Source organism: Sminthopsis crassicaudata, chromosome 5 (assembly GCF_048593235.1).
Source record: "Sminthopsis crassicaudata isolate SCR6 chromosome 5, ASM4859323v1, whole genome shotgun sequence".
Lineage (NCBI taxonomy): Eukaryota > Metazoa > Chordata > Mammalia > Dasyuromorphia > Dasyuridae > Sminthopsis > Sminthopsis crassicaudata.
Window position 1 is genome coordinate 65,381,506 of NC_133621.1, and position 14,888 is coordinate 65,396,393.

Genomic DNA, 14,888 nt, shown 5'->3' on the forward strand with positions numbered 1-14,888 from the left:
AAGTGATAGCTAAGGTAGAGGGCCAGGTCTGAAGTCAGAAATACCTCAGTTCAAATGTAGCCTCACTCGGATACAAGCTATGTGATCCTGGGCAGCTCACTTAATGCTGTTTGCCTCAGTTTCCACATCTGTAAAATGAGCTAGAGAAGGAAATGGCAACCCCTCCAGTATCTTTGCCAAGAAAATCCCAAAGGGGGTCACAAAGGGTTAAACATAAAATGACTGAACAAAACAACTACAATAGCTCTAGAAGTGGAGAAATACAGAGACAAAAAGCAAAAACATTGTTTGACATGTAGCTCCTTGCATATACAAGTTGCTTATTAAATGTATTGAACTGAATAATCATTGTATAGACTTTTACTACTGAAATACTAAATTCATCTTCCACTTCATGTTTTGACTGCAATGTTACCTGTTCTGCATATCAAGCTTCTCTAATTATTGTATTAAGGGTTTAGATGTATATAGGGATACCCAACTCAAACTTTCCTTCTGGGAAATTTTGGTGGGCTTATAGATCAATGGGCCAGAATGAAATTAGGTAAATTCTGCTGAAAGAAGAAATCAGAACCATGAGAGTAGTATGAACAATTACTTTAATAATACAGCCAAAACAAGTTTGTTTTTTAAAAGAAAAACTCTGATGGATTATAATGAATAATATCGGTCTTAGTGAACTGATAAGGATATATACCTTCAGTATGTGTTGTCAGATCCAATGAATAGGTCAGCTTGCTTTTGTTCTCTTTTACTGGGCAACGAGGTGGGAAAGTGGATAAAATAAAGGATTTAGAATCAGGAAGTGCTAAATTCAAAATAAAAGTCCTAGGAACATTATAGCCTGAATCCAGAGTTTCAGGACCAAAGAAATAGTATTTCAAGCAGCCAAAAAACCAAAAAATTCAAGTATGGAGGAAGAATTAAAGGAAGGGTAAATTAAGGGAGAGGTTAATCCCAAGCAAAACAAACCCTAAGGATGTCCAAAAGAATTTAAAGTTCTTTTTGATATAGCAAAGTATGGGAATTTGAAGGAGTTTCCATAAATTAAGGAATAGCTGAATAAATGATTGTATATTAATATTATTAGTGCTCTAGGAAACCATGAAAGTGATGGTTTCAGACAAATCTAAGAAGACTTACATGAACTGATGCAAGCAAAATGAACAGAACTAGGGGCAGCTAGGTGGTGCAGTAGATAGAGCAACAGTCCTAAAGTCAGGAGGACCTGAGTTCAAATCTGACCTCAGACACGTAATACTTGCTAGCTGTGTGACCCTGGGCAAGTCACTTAACCCCAATTGCCTCCTGAAAAACAACAAACAACAAAATAACAACAACAAAAAACAAACAAACAAACAAACAAAAAACACTAGGAGAATATGCCAAGGTTAAAATACAGCAATTGTAAAAAAAAAAAAAAAAAAGAAAGAAACTCTGATCAGCATAATGACCAGTGAAGGACTTAGAACACAAAATGAGATTCATAAAGTTTTTGGCGTATATTTGTAACAAGTGTTTTCTTTTTTCCCTTTATTTTCAATGAAAGGGGGGTGTAGAAAGGAAGGAAGAGAAAGAGGATTTTTGCTGATTGAAAAATTAATATATAATTAAAAGTAAAACTATGGTTATTTTAAAAATACAAAAAGATTGGTATTGATAGTGCACTATTTTATCATCAAGATGTTCAAAACCCTCTAAGGATTACCCAATGACTACTTGGACAATGGCTAAAATAAGATCTGTGGACTTAGTACTGTTAAAAGCCAATTATCACTTTTTAGACAGGCCAACAAAATTGGTGGTTGTGACTTAAGCAGTTGGCAAGTCCTTTCCATGTTACTCTCTTCTACACTATGGTGGAGAGAACGCTGGCTTCGGAATCAGAGGCTTGGGTTTAACTCCTACCTTTGACAATTAATTAACCTCCCTGAGTCTTATTTTCCTCACTTTATAATTTTGCCCAATATATGCCTTTGGGCTGCTTATGAACTATGTCTTCACTAGCAAGTTCTTTAAGAATCATCTTTCAGACGGTTCCCAAGGTGCCCATTCCCTCTGAACATTCCCACATTAGCAATGTTCAGATGAAAATCCATCCTTGTTAAGGAAAGCCCAAAGATCATATCCTATCTACATCTACTTGAAAATGCAAATGAAGACTTCTAGCATACACAGATACCTGTTCTGATTTAAAAACTGTGCAAGGACCAACAAATTAAATCCGAGACATATTTCAAACGCCAACAGTTTGTCCATCGTGAATTATCTTGCTGCATTTTACAGACTCTCGGGTCCCACCACAACAAACAAGATAAATTGACATCAATTTGATATCCTGGAAAAATGTAAATTAAAAAGACAGGCAAACAAATTTAAATGATGCATAATTATAACATTCACAGTTCTTGATGTTTGTATTATAGAACAGAGTCTATCCGGAAAGTACATTTCCAATTAGATGTGATCAGACCTCATCTGAAGTGTTGGGTTCACTCCCAGGAATTGTCATTTAGGAAGAAGGTTGACAAATTGTAACTCATCCAGAAAAGTACACCTAGGATGAAGAAGGGCCTGTAGTCTATAGCATAAAGAATCAGAAACTGGAAATATTTAACTTGGAGAGGAGGAAGTTGGGGCAATACATGTTGAATTTAATCCAATCCAATAAATATTCATTAAGCACCTACTATGTGTAAAAACAGTTGAGTTCTAGGGATGCCAAAAATAAATTAGCTTTAGGGACTAGGGATTTTGGATATGAATTATGATGCAGAAAAGTAGATTGATCAGTGGTCAGACAGGTAGTAGAACAAGACGAGAGTAGTGTTACAAAAACCCAGAAAGGAAACAATATTCAAGAAGGAGTGATAATTAAAAAGGTCAATTTCTACAGAGAGGTTGAATAAAAAGAAAGAAAATTGAAAAAAGTCATTGGAATTGATCATTAAAAGATTATTGCTAACTTTGAAGAAAATGAATTCAAATGAGATTAAATGCAAGAAGACTGAAGAATTAGTGGAGAGGAAATGGAAATCCTTGTCCTTAGAGAGCAGAACTAACAACACTTGGAAATTAAATTATAGAGTTTTAGGGTCAGTAAAAAGAAAACCTTCCTAACACCAAGAACTCAAGTGACATCCATAATCTTGGAAGGCAGAGAGGAGTGTAGTGAACAAAGTGCTCCATCTGAAGTTAGGAAGCAGTTTAAAATATTGGCTCAGATATTTTGTGTGTCACCCTAAGAAGATTTCCATTAGCTTCTCTCAGTCTCAATTTCTTGGAATTAGAGATAATAATAGCAACCATCTCCCAGAGTTGCTGGGGAATCTTAGATCTCTAGTCTAATCCTTCATTTTACAAAAGATACCAGGATCTAATCACATTAAGATACCTGGCTAAGCTTATAATAGTGTCAAATCAGGGATTTGAATTTAAGACCTCCAACTCCAGAACCAGTGCTCTCTACTATATCACAAGTCTATTTGGAGAATGTCTAAGGTTTGCAAACCTTAAAGCATTATCTAAATGTCAATTATGAGAAGGTTCCCCATCAGAAAGGAATTTATGACCAGAGGAGAACTAGAGATCATTATTGATCACAAAATAGAAGATTTTGATTACATCAAACTAAAAAGTTTCTGTACAAACAAAACTAATGCAAACAAGATTAGAAGGGAAGTAACAGATTGGGAAAATATTTTTACAGTTAAAGGTTCTGATAAAGGCCTCATTTCCAAATTATATAGAGAACTGACCCTAATTTATAAGAAATCAAACCATTCTCCAATTGACAAATGGTCAAAGGATATGAATAGACAATTCTCAGATGATGAAATTGAAACTATATCCACTCATATGAAAGAATGTTCCAAATCACTACTGATCAGAGAAATGCAAATTAAGACAATTCTGAGACACCATTACACACCTGTCAGATTGGCTAAGATGACAGGAACAAATAATGATGAACGTTGGAGGGGATGTGGGGAAACTGGGACACTAATACATTGTTGGTGGAGTTGTGAAAGAATCCAACCATTCTGGAGAGCAATCTGGAATTATGCCCAAAAAGTTATCAAAATGTGCATACCCTTTGACCCTGCAGTGCTACTATTGGGCTTATATCCCAAAGAAATACTGAGGAGGGGAAAGGGACCTGTATGTGCCAAAATGTTTGTGGCAGCTCTTTTTGTAGTGGTCAGAAACTGGAAAATGAATGGATGTCCATCAATTGGAGAATGGTTGGGTAAATTGTGGTATATGAATGTTATGGAATATTATTGCTCTGTAAGAAATGACCAGCAGGATGAGTTCAGAGAGGTTTGGAGAGACTTACATGAACTGATGCTGAGTGAAATGAGCAGAACCAGAAGATCACTGTACACTTCAACAACGATACTGTATGAGGATGTATTCTGATGGAAGTGGAAATCTTCAACATAGAGAAGATCCAACTCACTTCCAGCTGATCAATGATGGACAGAAACAACTACACCCAGAGAAGAAACACCGGGAAGTGAATGTAAATTGTTAGCACTACTGTCTATCTACCCAGGTTATTTATAACTTCGGAATCTAATACTTAACGTGCAGCAAGAAAATTGGATTTACACACATATATTGTATCTAGGTTATACTGTAACACATGTAAAATGTATGGGATTACCTGTCATCTAGGGAGGGAGTAGAGGGAGGGAGGGGATAATTTGGAAAAATTAATACAAGGGATAATGTTATAAAAAAAAAAGAATATGCCTTATAATATTGAGGGCTGGGGCTTTTATGGACCATTTCATAAAAGCCTAAAGCAATTTAGGCTAAAAGAAACTCCATCTAAAAGAAAAAAAAAAAGAAGAAGAAGATTCCCCATCATTGTAACTATTTAAGCAAAGGTTGGAAGACCACTTGTGGTAGAGTTCAGATACACATTCTAACATGAGGTTTCTAAATTTCCTTTTAACTCCGAAAAGCTATGATTTCACGTAAGAGAGATCAGAGTAGGGCATAACAAGGGCATAACACTAAGAGGCTGACTAGCTGTATGACTATGAGCAAAACAGTTCACTTTTCTGAGTTTCAAATTTCTCCTTTAAAAATGCATGATCTGGACCAGATTATCTCCCAAGTCTTTCTCAGCTTCAGAAACCTGTGATTCTAATAATTACATAAGGTCTAAGGCATAAGAACAGATGGGTGCAAAGATAGATTGATGGTCCTAGAGGAAGGGAGCAGGAGTTATAATTTCTGGTCTTGAAGAATTTGAATATAAACATCTGTTATTCAAAATATTTTCAGGTTTCCTATTTTCAAAAAATGTTAATTCTTGCCTCCTATACCTTTAAGGTACATGTAACTACTCTCCATGGTAACTAGGCACCAAGGGAAGTTCTCCTTGTCTACAGAAGTATTAGTAGTTGGGATATTGGTATTTGTCTACTACAAAAGAGGAATTCTCACCTAAGTTCAGTGACCATTTACCTTTCCAGATTGCCCTCCATAAGAATAGCTTAACAACTGGCCCATCTATTGTAGGTCATAATGTGGAATATATAGAGTTTCTCATCTTCTTCTGTGATACAAAAATAATGCAGATAAGATAGATAGAAATGAGGCATTTTCCCTCAAATTAAAATTAACTGATGTCTAGTGATGCAATCTTCAAAAGTAGAACAAAAGCCAAATCTAGAGTAGCAAGGCATCCATAAGAGCAGTAGGCAAAGCATCTGTCTGTCACCACCATTTATTTAGATGCTTGGAAATCCAATTGGTTCAGCTAGCTGGTGCAGTGGATAGAGTTCTGGGTCTGAGAAGCTTGAGTTCAAATGTGGCCTCAGATACTTACTATACAGTCAGTTAACTCTGCCTCAGTTTCCTCATCTGTAAAATGAGGTAGAGAGATAAATAATAAACTATTTCATATTTTGTCAAAAAATACCAATGTGACTTACATATGCAAAAATGTTTGTGACAGCCCTTTCTGTAGTGGCAAGAAACTGGAAACTGAGTAGATGCACATCAGTTGGGGAATGACTGAATAAGTTATGATATATGAATGTTATGGATATTATTGTTCTATAAGAATTGATCAAGAGGATGATTTCAGAGAGGCCTGAAGAAACTTATATGAATTGATGCTAAATGAAATGAGCAGGACCAGGAGATCATTGGACATGGCAACAAGAAGATTAAACTATAATCAATTGTGATGGATATAGTTCTTTTCAACAATGAGATGATTCAGGCCAGTTCCAATGATCTTGTGATGAAGAGATCCATCTATACCCAGAGAGAGGTCTGTGGGAACTGAATGTGGATCACAACATAGCATTTTCACTCTTTTTGTTGTGGTTTGCTTATATGTTATTTTCTTTCTCATTTGTTTTCTTTTTGATTTGATTTTTCTTGTGCAGCAAGATAATTGTATAAATATATATACATATATTGGATTTAACACATATTTTAACATGTTTAACATATATTTGATTACTTGCCGGGGAAGGGGTGGGGGAAAGGGGGAAGAATTGGAACACAAGGTTTTGCAAAGGTTAATGTTGAAAAATTATCCTGCATGTGTTTTGAAAATAAAAAGCTTTAATAAAAAGAACTAAAGGAAAAAAAAAAAGAAAACCCCAAAAGGCTCATAAAGAGTAGAACACAACTGAAATGAGTGAAAACCCAAGAGCAATCCAACATGCAAAATGTTGGGGAAAGAAGGGGAGTGACTGGATGCTCTCTAAGGATCCTGATAACCCTCATATTCTCTACCTCCCTCTACCATAAAATGAGGAGGATACTGTGTGATGAGTTTTGTAGCTCCATCAGGCTAGGATCACTAGATAATAGAGTATTCCCATCCTTTAAAAAAGGAGAGAAAGGCAGACTTTATTCATGAGAAAATAGAAAGAGTTCTTTCAAGGACACCTGCAAAGACTTTATAATCTATCAACACTTACCAATGTTATTCCTTCTGTCTATACTGCCTTCTCTGCTTTCACTGCTCAGCCTCCTCCTACTTATTCATCCTTCCAGCCCCAGCTCAAGCACTGGACTCAGTCCCCATGAGTCCCTCTTGAACTCTTCCTGGACTTCTTTTCTTGCACATAGGAACTTAATAAGCGTTTGTGGAATAAACTGAAGAATTAAATAAGCAACATAATGACAGTGACTTTTGTCAATGTTTATATGCCTTCATTTCCCTGGAAAAGTGAAGCTTCCTGGTCACTCATTCAGAAGTCCACTAGATGGTGACAGAGAACAATGCAAAACACTGTTTTCTGCAAAGTGTGACTCATTCATTACCTGATGCTATTGTTTTAAGTCTTTAAGAGCAGGGTTCCATTTATGAGATTAATTTATAAAATCATAGAATTCAGAGCTAGAAGAGACGTTAGAAGTTTTCTAGTCCAACGCCTTGGTTTTACATATAAGAGACTCAGTGGTAGAGGGAAGACCAGAGTCTTCTCTTCACCCCCTGGTGATTTCTGAGTGACTACATCTGTCTGTCCCATGATATCTCTCCCTTAGACTTAATTCATGGTTTCCTTCTATTCAAGGGCATCAGCTAATCGAGAAGCTCAGTTTTAATGATGACCTTAAACTGTTTGATAGTGTGATGATTTCTAATTTTTTAAAAAAGTAGCTTACCTAATGTCAGGAAGACCTATCTCCCTGAGTTCAAATCTAGCCTCAGTGACCCTGAGAAAATCACTTAACTCTACTTACCTCAATTTCATCATCTGTAAAATGAGCAGGAGAAGGAAATGGCAAACCATTCTAGCATCTGCCAAAAACAAAACAAAACAAAACAAAAAACAGAAACAAAAACAAAAACAAATGGGTCACAAAGAGTGGAACTAAACAATAACTACCATATAGTGATTTTTTTTTACTGCTCAGTACTATGTACAGAGAGATGGCCAGTGATATAGAGAACCAGATAGAATTAACTCTGAGCCCAGCATCTAATTGGCAGGAGATGTTCTATTTATTCCTGAGGATGGCGGTTCACTTGTAATAGCCTTCTAATATTGACATTTTCTCACATGAAGTGTGTCTAGCTTCAAAAAGGAGAATGTAGAAAAATGACAGTTAATGGATGAAACGTTTTAGTGAATCAGTACTTTAGGTCAAATGGTTAGAGAGAAGTTGGCATAATAGGGAATTGCCTTCAAAGTCAGGAAAATCTGGTCCTAAGAGTTATTTCTGATAGTGGCTATGTGACCCTGGACAAATCACTTAATTTCTTTTTATTTTTTTTTAAATTTTATTTATTTATTTATTTTTATTAAATCACTTAATCTCTTAGTGCAGCAGAAGACTCAGAGACAAAGTAGGTCTGTGATGGTCACACCGGTAGAGAAATTCCTCAATTTAAGTTCCAAATGCCAATGAAAAGCCTAGCTTTTTCCTTTCTGATTTCCCTTCTTGGTAAATGGTAGTGAATAGTAACAACTGTGACAAAGCTATCCTGTCTCCACCAGAGCTGGAACTAGGATAGCACAAGTGGAGCTTTGTCCCCAGAGTACCGAAATTTAGAGGTTACTAATAACACTTTTAAATCTAGATTTAGAAGGGAACTCTAGTTTTGGAGGCAATCTAGCATAACCTGTACCTGAATAAGGATTCCTTTTATGAAAAATCTATTAAATAATCACCCAGCTTTTGCTTGAAGATATCCAGTGATGGAGAACCAAGGCAGCCCATTCCTTGTGTATAGCACTCATTATCAGGACGTTTGTTTTCTTGCAAATTTCCTTATATGAAAAATAAATTTTCCACTTTGCAAATTGTACTCATTGCTTCTAATTCTTTCCTCTGGGACCAAATGGAACATTTCCCCCTACCTCTTTCACTTGACAGGCCTTCAATACTTAAAGATAGTCTTCCTTTTGGCATTATTGTCAGTGCAGAAATAACTAAACATAGCATAAAATAGCAAAAATAATGATTTTAAATTGAAAGCTACCAGATGGAGACTTTTTTGGCCTGCCTGCTAGATCTCTGGTGAGTTCACCTCCTATATCAGCAATAATCATTTCCCTTCCTTATTGAATTAACCTTACAATGATTTGAAGGTCCTTGTCCCAGGTGTGTATTTTGTAAAGCCTGCCCTAGACATTAAATGCAATGCCTTGCCTGCCATGAACTCACTTGTACTTTTACATGTCTCTTTAACCACTCTGGGATTTATTTACTTATAAAAAGAACAGGACTAGGAGATACCTAAAGTCCTTTCCAGAGCTCAAAATTGCTGTTATTCTAGTCTCCAACTTCATCTTTCCATCAGCCTGAAAGGGAAAGAAGCAGGCAGGTAAGTTTCTTAGAACCCTCTTTGAAATGGAAGCCAACCTCACCAAATTTTGGGCTGCCAAATGAATTCTTTTCATGCGATGCAAAGGTATCCTATTTAAAATGGCTCACAGACAGCACACAATTAGGGGTGGAAATGACATTTTCTTTCTTCTACACATGAATTAATGGCACCAGAGCCCAGAATCTAGCAGGTTATCCCAAGGTCAAGTCATCAGCACCAGCCGTGTAGATGTTTCCATCCTGGAATGCTGGGTAATGCGGTCCTGACACTGCCCCGTCCCAAATACATGGTCAATTCTTGGCATTCCAAATCATGTATTAAAGTGAAGCCAATTATAATAGAGAATTTGTATGCATACAAAGACATTCTTATTTTGCCAAGAATTGCTCAGGCATGAAAGAATATTAAATAAACAGTCTAAATCTGTATTGGAATAAGTCTCGCAAATTGCAGGAAATGTGTTCAAATGACTTCCATTAAGTTTCAGGGTGAATTTAGTAGGAATTCTCTAATATGTATGCATAGAGAGTTTTATAAGATATAGGAGCATGTTTCGGACTCTAGCAAACTCTCATATTTATATAGCACTTTTATTATATATTATAGTGCATATATAATATATAGATAACATATATATTATATATATACTATATAATACTATCTTTTACAACAATCTTGTGAGGTCAGCAGTTCAAATATTGGGCTCATCATCTTACAGACTAGGAAACAAAAGGATTTACCAGAGACCAGAGGATTACCTGGGAGAGGCAGGAGTCAAGCCCAAATCCTGTGCTCTCTCCACTCAGGTAGGCTGATTGTCAAGTTCCTCTTCTCCTTTCTTGCTTGCTGAATCAATACTCCATTCCCAAATAGATGGGAAATACTGGGTCCCAGCCTTGCCAGAACACTGAAATTTCAATACTCCAGAATAGATAAGATAGTCCTAGTGTCTTAGGAGTTGTAAAAGGGATTCATTGTCCACAGAATGACCACAGCAGTTGACAATCTGCTTTTTGAAATACAATCACTAATTTTACCCAATTTTCTTCAAGTTATTTTCTTAGATTCTGTTGTCTCCACACCCAATTTTGTTATAGAGATAGCTAGAGCACTAAACCTGTATTTAGGAAGTTCTGAGTTCAAATCCAGCCTCATTCACTCGCTAGCTATGCAATCCTAGGCTAATCTGTCTACCTCAATTTCCTCATCTGTAAAATGGGGACAATAGTAGCACCTGCCTCCCAGGCTTGTTGTAAGGATTAAATGAGATATTTGTGAAGGCCTTCACAAATTCTAAAACACTATATGAATGTTAATTGTTATAGCTATTATTCACCTGATTCAGCTTTCACAAAATCTTACATTTAGAGCTGGAATAGACCATAGAGGTCATCGAGTCCAACTCCCTCATCTTACTGTTGAGGAACTATGTCCCAGATCAGTTAAGTGATTTATGCTGGGTCAGATATTTGGTAAATGTTGGAGGTAATAGTTCTTCCTATCTCCAAATCAACACTTTATCTACTATATCTTGATTGCTTTGATTTGATGCATTCTGTCTCTGAAATCCAAGGATCTGGATTCAAATCTCTGATACTCACTACCTATGTCACCAAGCATAAATCACTTTATTGAGTCTTATTTTCCTAATCTATAAAATGAAGAGATTAGATAAAATAGCTTCCGGGGTCTGCCTTCAGATCTCATTCCTGCCAGCCCCGGGGATCTAGTGCCAAATTTCTAGCTTCCCCTAATATCCCTCACCTGGGGCTCCCATAGTCACAACCTCTCAATAGGTGGGGGAAGGGATAAAGAAATGGAGTGGGTTTGCTTTATCCACCCAGCTATGATGCTAATGCCCTCTGCTGATCACTGAGAATCCTGCAATTGCTAACATGATTTTAAACACCTAATATAGCTTTTCTACCACACTAAACCATGACAGAGAAATACTCACCCAGTTAGTGGATACTGCTTTGCACTTTGCCTACTTTTATTTTCAGTCTCAATGCCTTTTAACTAGAGGATTAATTGGGGGCAAACCCTCTATGCATCTGGAGTTATAACGAAATAGTTGAATTGACTGGTAACAAACTTTGCTATATATCATCTGATCATTGGAAAAGGAGGTTAGGAAGTCACATTTTTGACTACCCACAAGCTTTATGTAGTGATTCCAAAAACTTTGGCCTTACCCATGAACCATCCCCATTACATATGTCTTATGTGCCTGAAAAAAGATTTTTTCCCGAGTGATTTCTCTAGGTGATCTTTTCCCTTAATTGTTGACAAGGTCAAACTATATGGCTTTTGCTCAAATCCTGGGCAAAAATAGTAGCATTTCTCAATTATTCCAAAATGGATTATTCAGTGCATGGATTTATTTAGGTTCCCAGCTTTTCTTTCCTTGTCCTTGGCTACCTTTTAGCAGGGAGATGGGAAAGAGTTAAAACTTAGACATAATTCTTCAAAATTCACTTAATAGAAAGTGCTTTGGGTCTGGTGTCAAAGGACACTGGTTCATATGTCAACCATACAACTTACTACTCATGTGATATTTATGTAAATCCCTTCCCTGGGGATTGTCCAAGATGACCTCTAAATCTACAATCATTATCAGCAGCTCAAGTACAAAGAAATGGTAAGATGGTCTCAATGATTGACTTTCCATAATGATGTTGACTTTTAATATGTATTTCCGTTTTCTCACCTCTGGCTATCCCCATCCTTGCTCAAATGAAGTCTTGGCTGTCAGAAGAGGAATTTCCTTTCTCTGTGCCCCAACCAGGGCTGGTTTCTTTCTTTCTTTTTTTTTTTTTTTTTTTTTTTTTTTTGCCACAGTATGTGGTCAATGACGAACGTCTGGCTCTTCTCCTATTCAATTTGTTCAGAAACCCGGCCATTTTAATTAACTGATGTCTGTTCCAAAAACCTGCATCAAATTCCCTGTGATCTTTCATGGGGATGCAGAAACCATTGGGCAGTGGGGACAGGAAATGGACCCTGCCCCCGCCACCTCCTGCTGATTGCCCTGAGCTGGGGCCAGAAACACCCCATAAACTCTTGAGCAGCCATTTATTAGAAATAATGTCAGTGAACTTGAAGTTGCCATGGTACAATGGCCGGCCTCCAGCTGCTCAAAGAGTACTAAGGAGGAGGAATATTGCTTTCCCAGCTCACATGGCTTCAATGTTACTCTGACCCCCTTCCTAGCAAAGCCAAGTCAATATAATAGAACAAACAGAAATGTACTATCAGCTGTTTGTTTGTTGTTGCTATTATTTTTAAGTTTTTCAGACAAGATTTCTATTCAACACATCTAAATCCAATTCAGCTAAACTGATCCAGGCAGATAACTTGAGCTCAGACCTGGTTTAAAGTTCTTTAATTGCTTTGCCACATACATTCCCATCTGAATGAGAGAGGAGCAGAAGGAAAGGTTTCATCACTGAGGTTTAAAAATCCATAGTTACAGAACCCAAATACACAGCCACAAACTTGGCTACCAAGTTTGTGTTCACCGGAAAAACAGCTGATATGTCTGGAATGGTGGGGGGTGTGGAGAGGAGAATGACAGAAACACAAAAAGAGAATGAAGGATCGTTCTGATTTTTAAAAATTGATTTTTATAAAAGACTCTATTGACTTTTATTTCTAAAAAGATACACTCATGAAAATCTGACTGGGAAAAAAGAAAAAATGGTGGAGATGTTCGTGTTGGAACACATTTTAAAAAACTCGTGGCCTTCTGAATCCTCTGGGTTCCGTGCAAAAATGAATGAATGAATCTAATCTAGATATAAGTGAATAAATGAATAAAAATGACAGAATGTTACCCTTGATTTAAAAAAATGAATGAATATTAGCTATTTGTGAATGAATTAATAAAAAATGAATGAATGAATGAATACTACCTAGACATGAAAGACTAAATAAATACGAAATGAATGACTAAGGCATTTATTTAAAGTTCTTACTTATATATAAATATATTAAATATATTTATTTAAAGTCTCTGCTTTAGACCAGGCTTGACACGGCTCTCTCCAGAGTTGACGGCAACTGTCTGGAGACAAGGGTTCTCTACAGGAAGAAGAATCTGTGCGAGAGATTTGAGTTGACACAGCAGATCTCCTCCCAGAGAGCAATCGGCAGCTTCTGGAGATGACAGCACGTTACATTTATATTAAATATATTTATATTATATATTATATAAATATATTTATATTAAATTATATTATAAATATATTATATATTTTAATATTATATATTAAACATATTTATATTAAATACATTTATATTAAATATATTTATTTAAAGCTCTTACTTATATATAAAGTTCCCTGTTTAAAGTAAATGGGAATTCTATTCAATGGAACTGATACAATGAGAACAAAAGTGGTCTCCTGCTTCTGTCCTCATTCCACAGGATCCTGATGCTTTCATGCTTAAACAAGTATAACAATAGCAGTGATATTGAAATCTACCTTCTGATTATCCATAGGATTGGCTGAGACAGCTAGGCAGTACAATGGATAGAGCAGATCTGGAGGTAGAAAGACCTGAGTACAAATTTTATCTATATATTTCCTTGTTGTGTGACCCTACATGAGTCACTAACCCTGTTTACCTCAGTTTCCTCTTATGTAAAATGGATACGATAATAATAGCACCTGACTATTGTTAGGGTTATCATGAAAATCAAATGAGATTATATATATATATATATATATATATATATATAGACTTAGCAATAGTGCCTAATACACTATATAAGAATTAACTACTAATATTATTATTATTAATAGATATTGAATTAGAAAGCAAAAGTAGAAGGTGTCAATTATAGAACTACTATAAACTAGCTGGGTGACTTTGGACAAATCTATTATGTCATTGGTATAAGATGGGAATTATATACTCAACAATCCATTCTAGAATGCAAATGCTCTTGTATTTTTGAATGTTGAATCTAAAAACATAGGATCATATGATTTAGAACCAGAATGGACCTTATAAGTCATCTAAGCCATTGATGTTAAACTCAAATATGATGTATCTCTGCTGGCCCAATGTTGCCTTAGAAAACCACAAATTAACATTATCTGTATTGTATTATTTTTTTATCTTGTTAAATATTTGCCAGTTATATATTAAGGCAGTAACATGGCTAATAGAGCACCAGCCCTGAAGTCAAGAAGACTTGAGTTCAAATCTGACCTCAGACACTTAACACTTCCTAGCTGTGTGACCCTGGGCAAGTCACTTAACCCCAATTGCCAGAAAGAAAGAAAGAGAGAGAGAGAGAGAGAGAGAGAGAGAGAGAGAGAGAGAGAGAGAGAGAGAGAGAGAGAGGGGGGGGAGGGAGGGAGGGAGGGAGGAAGGAAGGAAGGAAGGAAGGAAGGAAGGCAACCCACCTTAGTATCTTTGCCAAGAAAATCCCCAATTGGGGCTAAGGAATTAGAATACCAGTCCTAAAATCAGAAGGATTTGAGTTTAAATTTGGCCTCAGATATTTACTAACTGTGTGACCCTTAGCAAGTTGCTTAACTCTATTTACCTCCAAAAAGAA

General features: G+C 36.3%; 1 long non-coding RNA gene and 1 pseudogene across 1 annotated transcript in view; one reads left to right on the forward strand and one right to left on the reverse strand.

Annotated features, from left to right (window-relative positions):
• Window positions 1–7,189, reverse strand: part of LOC141545228 (uncharacterized) — a 33,861-nt gene extending 26,672 nt beyond the window's left edge. The window contains exon 1 of the long non-coding RNA XR_012482929.1: window positions 6,957–7,189. This is a non-coding gene — a long non-coding RNA (uncharacterized LOC141545228). The remainder of the gene's footprint in view (window positions 1–6,956) is intronic.
• Window positions 7,190–12,280: 5,091 nt separating this feature from the next.
• Window positions 12,281–14,888, forward strand: part of LOC141543859 (RWD domain-containing protein 4-like) — a 39,541-nt pseudogene continuing 36,933 nt past the window's right edge.